Source organism: Coptis chinensis, chromosome 3 (assembly GCF_015680905.1).
Source record: "Coptis chinensis isolate HL-2020 chromosome 3, ASM1568090v1, whole genome shotgun sequence".
Lineage (NCBI taxonomy): Eukaryota > Viridiplantae > Streptophyta > Magnoliopsida > Ranunculales > Ranunculaceae > Coptis > Coptis chinensis.
In genome coordinates this window covers 13,971,014-13,978,962 of record NC_141458.1, presented here as the reverse complement: position 1 = coordinate 13,978,962, position 7,949 = coordinate 13,971,014, and the positions used below count along the sequence as shown (strand labels likewise).

Sequence of the window (7,949 nt, the reverse complement as noted above, 5' to 3'; positions counted from 1 at the left end):
CATGCCCATATTGGAGTTTGGAATCAAAATATATAATTTTCTGAAGTTTCGTTGTCTTTTCTGCAAGGTTTGACCAGGGTTGACCAGGGTTGACTTGGAATTGACTATTTTGACCATGCTTCTTGGGTTTGACTATGATCTTTTTAAGCTTTCAATGGGCCTATTTTGGACTTGATATAAAGACTTTGGTTCTAATTAGCATATTCACCCCTTATTAGCAATTCGCCGAATTATTCGCGAATAATTCGCAAATCGAATTTTTGAAGGGCAAAACGTATAATATTTCAGAATGTTTGAAAGATTTGCAATAATTCGCGATTTTTTGCCTTGAAACGAATAATACGGATTTTGCCGAATTTTTTTCGGCTAAAAAATTCGGCTCTAAAAAAGAAAAAAAAGAAAAAGAAAATTCGGTTGCGTTATTATTATTTTTTATGTACTTTATGTTCTTACTCTTACTTTAAGTCCCTCACTCTTACATTTTTAGTGATAAATTAATTCAAAAACTTTGCTTTTATACTTTTTGGGCAATATTTAAATTGTTATGTCATGGTGTGTGTGTATTTTGAAATTTGAACGATAATTTCAATCCAAGAACAAATAAATGAAGGTACTTATGTGGACCATTCAATTGGTTTCAATGTTTTTGTAGCTAAATTGTTTAGATATGCTTGTTATGTTGTAAAGAATGACAACTATTATTAATATTTACTAACATAATATCACGAATTTTTTACTTCTGAATTTTTGCAACCAAACGTTTAAAACGCGTATTAATTAAACACTGTATAATTGCCGTATTGCGAATTTTTGACCGAATATTTGACCGTACCATTTTTTTGAATCACCGAATAATTCTCAAATTATTTTCGTACCGAATTTTTGCCGTATCTCGAATTGCTAACAAGGTATTCACCTTGTTTCCATGCCAAAATGCCGATTTTGTTGAATTTTTATCGTTTACGTGTCGAAATATGCAAAAGCATGAAAACCATTATTATATTTATTTATTAAACACATTATTGACCCAAACCAAATGCTACTAAGGGGTTATTTGCATTGTTTTGGGTGTTTATCACTAAGCAATAATTTAGTCACTCATCTCCAATTTATGTCGAAGATTTTCAAATTGGGGATGAAGGTATTAATTGTGAATTAAAATTTATAAATTTAGGGATTGTGGAAATAATAGAAATTGCATGAAGAAGAGATTAGAGTTTTTCAATGATCAATTATACAAGCGACTTTTGACATGTGAGTTTTTGAGTAAGGGTTTTGCAAAAATAAAAAAAGAAAATAATTGACGAAAGTAGAAGTTTTGATTAGATGCTCTCAAGTTAGTAAAAGCCCAGCCCAATTAGTCAATCTTAAATAAAACAAATGATTGAAAAACACATCACACTTGTGGTGACATAGCACCGTAGCAAAGTTTTGCACCTTAGGAAAACAAAATATCCAATGACCAAACTACTTTTTTTCTTTTGTGGTGGCGGGGGGATGATTAGGGTGTGCAGCTGCCCTCAGTTTACATTTTATTCTTTTTTTTTTTGGCTCACTTTGTAAAATGGAGAAATCATAAATACCTGGACGTACAAAGATCCCTAATGGGATTGCAAGTGCTCTCACTACTACAACACATAATCCAATAAGAAATGCATTTTCTTTCTATCGGAGAAGAGGAAGCTAATACAAAAGGGAAAAAGTAGTTCTATTTTGGTGGATTCGGCTATTTGTGATAGCTGTTGATGTTTGGTGGTTATTACACTTTCCAATTTTCTTTGGTAAACTCATGATTTTACTTGTGTGCCATCATGAGTTTGAGAGGTGGTGTGAACTACTGTGAAGGATATAATGTAATATGGTTGTAAGAGCAATTATTTAATAAATGTAGATATATATTATGTATAGGATCGATGATTGTAATAGATTAGGGTAAAATCCTTGAATACAATATAGCTGATATTCCTAACAAGATAAAACATTGTTTGCAAGGGAAGCAAAGAAATTGTAAGAATTGCTGCAACCTGAATTAGCACGAGTAGCGCAAGTGTACAAGTTTTAGTTTTTTTTTTTTTTTTTTGATAATACCAAATATATTATTAATAACCATTAAACCAGAACAGGGATAATCTTGTCTGCCTGAACACAAAAGGATAGCTGCTCCATTTGCAGCTGATGGATGGCCCATTGTGCTAGCCCATGTGCCTCTCCATTAGCTCTTCTGTTTACCCATTTAAACTTACAGAAATCAAATTCGGAGCTTAACTTAATTACATAGTCTCGCAAACTCTCAGACTGCCAAGAACAAGTTAGGCCATTAAGTGCCTTAATAACCTCTAAACAATCCCCTTTTATATTCACAGCTTTCCATCCATGATGCTTTGCCAGCTCTAGTGCCACCTCTGCAGCAACCATCTCTGCTTCCTCTGCCGGACTGGCCCCAAACCTTCCGGTACCGCCCTACCACTTTGCCTTCCGAGTCCCAAGCTATTGTTCCAAAGAAATGCCTCCCCCTGTTATAACCCGAAATGCAAAGATCATATCTCATATTAATACACTCATTTGGGATCACGAGGAACGTGAGAATCAAAATCATAGCTATTATGATCAGAATTAATTTCAGAGGGGATAGAGTGCTCAGTCTGGTTGTTGGCTGTAGCAAGGCCATTGTAACAATTGTTTGCCTCCATCTCACTTCTTCTGAGAATTCTTTCTCTGTTAGGTAGCCTCTGTTCAAACTTGGCCTCATTCCTTGCTTTCCAAATGTTGTATAGAATATAACACGCCTGCACTCCTGCCTGAGCTATCTGTTGGCTCTTGTTACTGCTCCAACTAATGAATTTGGAAATCCATTATTTAGTATTGTTCCTTCCCTGAGTCTCCATTCTTAACCCCAAGCTTGAGGTGAACCACAAATTTCTGGTCCAGTTACATTCAAAAAACAGATGACTAAGTATGGAATTTCTGGTCCAGGTACAAGTTTTAGTTAAATGTAATGTTGTGTGCATCAATACTGTAGAAGGCCTAAGTATGGAACTTACAATGGCATGTACTGTGTAAGGACGACGAATGAATGCTTTGAGATCTTAGTCCACGAGGAAATAGAGTTGTCTGGTACGAATGCTTCTCTTTGTTTAGATGTACTAGAATAAGAACATTTTTGTTTTGGTTGGCAAACCAGTTTTAAATGAGTTCAGTAACCCATAACTCATTCAGGCTGGTGGCGGGGTCGATTTCTAGACTTCTCATATTATCACCTAAAAGTTTTACCAACTTTATTAATTAGCACATGTTAGAATAAAAACAAAGATTCACTAAGCAAATGTTCTAATTCTAAACACATTTACTTAGAATAGAGAACATTTGCTTATTGAATCTTTGTTGCTCGAAACTGGCTCGTCAATTTTTCCTCGATTGCACTTGAAAGATGCAGAAATGTTGGGCCGACATGTTTTTCGGATATTTTTTGTTTCATTTGCTGACCTCTCGATATCTTAAATTAAGAAGTGCATTGATGCATTCAGAAGCTCAGACCGTACAACTTGTATTTTCAGTTCTCAACCATTTAGTCAATACCAGATACGATTTTTGTAAATTACCTTTCAGATGAGTCAGTGGCCTTATTTTCTTACTATATCACATGCCATAAAGACAATGTATAACGAATTCGAATTAGAACTTAGTCGGAATCTATTCCAAAGAGCAGAACAAAATAAGTGAACAATATAATTACTGAGAAATTCATGCAGTACCCAACAATAATTTGCTACGATAATGAATTTTTTTAATACCAACATACCTGGTTGTTGAGTAGAACATGTGGAAGTAAAAAGATGAAAAATCAAGGGAAGAAAGCATGATGCATCTCTGTTATTTTCTCTCAGTTACTTGTTCTGTGTTTCTCTCTACGTCCTCTTTATATTGCTTAGTAGTATTGAATTGTCTTTAGAATAATAGAATGAGAAGTATTTATTGAAGACTTGTCACGCTACTATGCATTATTTATTTATTTTTGTTAATCCACTACTATGCATTTAACACATGCGTAAGAGTGTACTTTGACTTTGATTCGATCAAACGTACTTCAAAATTCATTAATGGAAAATATTTCGACCTTGATTGTTGTGATTGATAATTTGATACAATCTCAATAAATTTTTATTGCGTGGAACATGAGCGGCATCTCCGTTTTTGAAAATGAAAGATATTGAAAATAGTCAAACTAATAAAAAAAACAAATAAATAATTTTTCCAAACTCATCTCACGTTAGAACTCGAAATATGGGTTGTAATTTGAATAGTTAATGTTCCACGGATTACATAATTAAGTTCCCACGGATTACATAATTAAGTTCAGGATATTATATGCTAACATCGTGCTCATCACAAAGCATAAATCCCCATATAGATTGATCATACAGCAAGAAGTCAAGAACTACAACAACCAAAGATTATTAAACATTTTTTCTGTAAGGCTTAAGGGCAGAAAAACCTCTACCATTTTATTTATTAAATAAATAAAAATAAACTTACAAGGGGAAGAATCGAAAAACAAAAACATAGAAAAATAAAAATAAAACTAAAAATCTAAAGCATAAAAGCTAAAGATCAAGGCGATCTGGAGGACGACTATTCCTTTGAGATTGCCTATTGGCCATCTTTGCATCATATTGAGCCTTACTTGATGGCTTATTTTGTGTCTTCGGCATAGCAGGATTGCACGCATCTTTCTCTATTAACTCTTAACCACACATTCCGACCATCGTCATCTATCATATGAAATAGACCAATAGTTGTTTTATCTTCAGGAGAAGGATCCTACAAATTATCACGGTTATTAGTTTTTTCAAGTTCTTCTTCTTCTGGAATATTTCCCCAATGTGCAAGAAATTGAGATGAGATTAAACATTGATCACAACACCAATTTAAAATGGTCGGATATGGTATGCATAGTACAAAATATCCCGATATATCCCGATATTTGAGGATATCTATCCATATTTCAGAAAAAGATATATAAATATCATGATATGTTCAGAGATATATACGACTATAAATATCGGTGATATTTCAATGATATTTGTGATATTTGCGATATTTGGAGATATTTTGCGATATTTGGGGATATTTTGTGTATATAATAATTTTATTTAATATTTACCATTATATTTCAAATAAATATAAATAATGTATCATGATATATCAAGAAATATCCACAATATCCACGATATTTTTCGATATTTTGGATATATCCATGATATTTGTATATGAAACAGTGTCAAATATCCCCAAAGAGAGCGATATATCCACGATACATATCCAGAAATTGAATATCGACAAATACCCATATCCTGATATTTTGTACTATGATGGTATGAAAAGAATCTCTCGCCCCCGCTCTACGCTTTGGTTGCTAAGGGTGTGACACCTACCTATGGAATCCCTATTTATATTGAATCGATATTTCTCACATTGTACGTCACTTTATTTTTAGATTTGGGCTACCCCGAGGATATCCCTATAGGGATGAGTGTGCCGAAATTTTTAATTGTCTTCCGAGATTTTTCCCAAATTCTCGAACAAACGCACAAATATCTCAATATCAATAAAATAATATAAGTTCACTACTAATTAAGAATAATGTTCTTTCCCTACAAATGTGGCCCAATAAAAGCCCAATTCAATACAAACCTACACTCAGAGCCCACGCTCAGAACCGAACTATTTACCTACCTACAATAAAGCCTATGCTCAAAGCCCAAAAAGCCCATGCTCAGACTCAATTTATAGTCTACCTACCTACATAACACAAAGTCTATTCATTATTAAACACGTGTCTTGAACATTTGCGAGGAAGTTGCTTGACCGACAATTTCCTCGACTTCCATAACTCCGTCCACATTCAAGATTCACTTCCATCCACTTCATATCGTGTGATTGTTCTCCAGTAGTTCTCCAACTTTATCCCGCGATTGGAATATTGGAGAACGAGAAAGTAACTGATCACCCATCCTACTTATAAAATCCAACCTTCGTCATTCTCCAGAACTATGCATCGAGACTTGATCATAAGCAATATCTTTGGGTACGTAGGCAACTTCAAAACCGAAGTCCAGTCTCAACTCTCCCCAACAAACATCTCCTTCGCAATCTCATCCGAACAAGATCACTTCCGACCCAACTGGTGTGTTTTGGCAAATATTGTTGAAACATATTTGGTGCTGTCTGTGTTCCTACCCTCAACCGCAAAAAGTTACATCAATGACATCATCAAACACTCAACCTAACGGAGAGGACCATCCTCCCATTCAACTTTCAAATTCAAAAGCTAATGGATATTCCCACGTCTCCAAAAGCATCAATGGTTCCCAATAATCATCTAATGCAATTGAGAGAGTGGATATCCATATTGCGAATCCAACAATTCTGGTCGATCGTCATCTCTAGAGATTGGACAACGGAAACAACCATCTCAAGAGAGAGCTACGACGACTACTTGAAGTTAATTTGGAATCAACGAAACCAACACGTAAGGACAGATATATTTGGGATTGTTTGGATGGTGTTGGATCTTTGTATAGCCAATCAAAGAATAAAAGCACTTGCTCACGCTCCAAGAGAAATCGTGCGAGTCGGTTAAGGAAGGTTGCTCACAAAAAAAAAAAAAAACTACAATATGAGTAGGCAATTCCAACGACACTCAATTTCGTGTGTGATTGTGAGTGAGTCCCAAAATTCTTCTGCTAACTTTGCACGTTAACTTTGCAGCCAATCACTCAACAGAGTGGTTGACAACTCTTTGAAAATATGAAGAAAAATAATATTGGTGTAGCCGATCATAGTCGAAAGGCTATAAGATGTCGGCTCTCTCATAGAAAAAATTATTTAGACTTATCGAAGATATGAAGAAAAATAATATTGGTGTAGCCGATCATATCCGAAAGGCTATAAGAGGTCGGCTCTCTCTTAGAAGAAATTATTTGGACTCATCGAAGATATGAAGAAAAATAATGTCGGTGTAGCCGATCATAGCCGTAAGGTTATAAGAGGTCGACTCTCTCCTAGAAGAAATTATCTAGACATCCAGACCACTATAGCAGGTAGGCATGTCAGACCACAAATGGAGGGTCGACATGCAGTCTATTACTAGGATGCCGATTTCAGTTACTACGCTTTAGTAGTTCAACGTCTCGGGAGGGTCTCTCTGCAAGTAGTAGTTCCAACCTTTGAGCTCTCCAGTTGACTAAGGCATGCTCCACATAACATGTCAATTGACGGTAGTAGCTTTGTATAAGGTGACTCACTTACATAGGACCACGAAAAGAGTGGTTGGATTCCAACCTTCCGTCCATATTCTCTAGATGTTCGCCCTATATACGGAAGAACCGATCTCCATAGTTGGCTCTCATCTTCTTTGCCAATTTGCAATATCTGATTTTGCCTACCTTAACCAAAAAATAAAAAATGTCGATCTAAAATTAGTTTTCACTTTGGCCGATCCAAATGGTCGACAAGAAATTTTTTGTCTTAATTGATTTTTCAATTTTGGCACTCCAACAAATTTTACTTCGAAAAAGCTTATTCAACTTAATTGGTCGGCAAGCAAAAAGAAGATTAATTAGATCTCATTTTTATTCTGATCAACTTGTATTGAGTAGATCAGAATCTAATATTGAGTACATCAATCATTTTGAGTAGCTCAATGATAGAGATGAAACTTTAGTAACTACGAGAAATTGGCATGCAACAAGAAGTGGTTGACCTCATAATGGAACTCGCACAGTCGATAGTAGCCCAAACATTAGGGCTCATCGACATGCTGATATGTCCATATGATGATGTCGATAACTTTCTATTTGTTGCCTCATTGAAGAATGGATCGACATATAACAATGAGTGGTTGACTTCATCATGGAACTCGCACAGTTGATAGTAGCCAAAACCTTAGG

The 7,949-nt window shown here is 35.2% G+C and overlaps 1 long non-coding RNA gene across 1 annotated transcript; it reads right to left on the bottom strand.

The window, feature by feature from the left end:
• Window positions 1–1,901: 1,901 nt before the first annotated feature.
• LOC147508094 (uncharacterized) lies at window positions 1,902–3,942 on the bottom strand. The gene is made up of 2 exons (XR_015216298.1): window positions 3,800–3,942; window positions 1,902–2,919 (listed from the first exon to the last, which is right to left on the bottom strand). It is a non-coding gene; the product is annotated as an uncharacterized LOC147508094 (long non-coding RNA).
• Window positions 3,943–7,949: the final 4,007 nt, after the last annotated feature.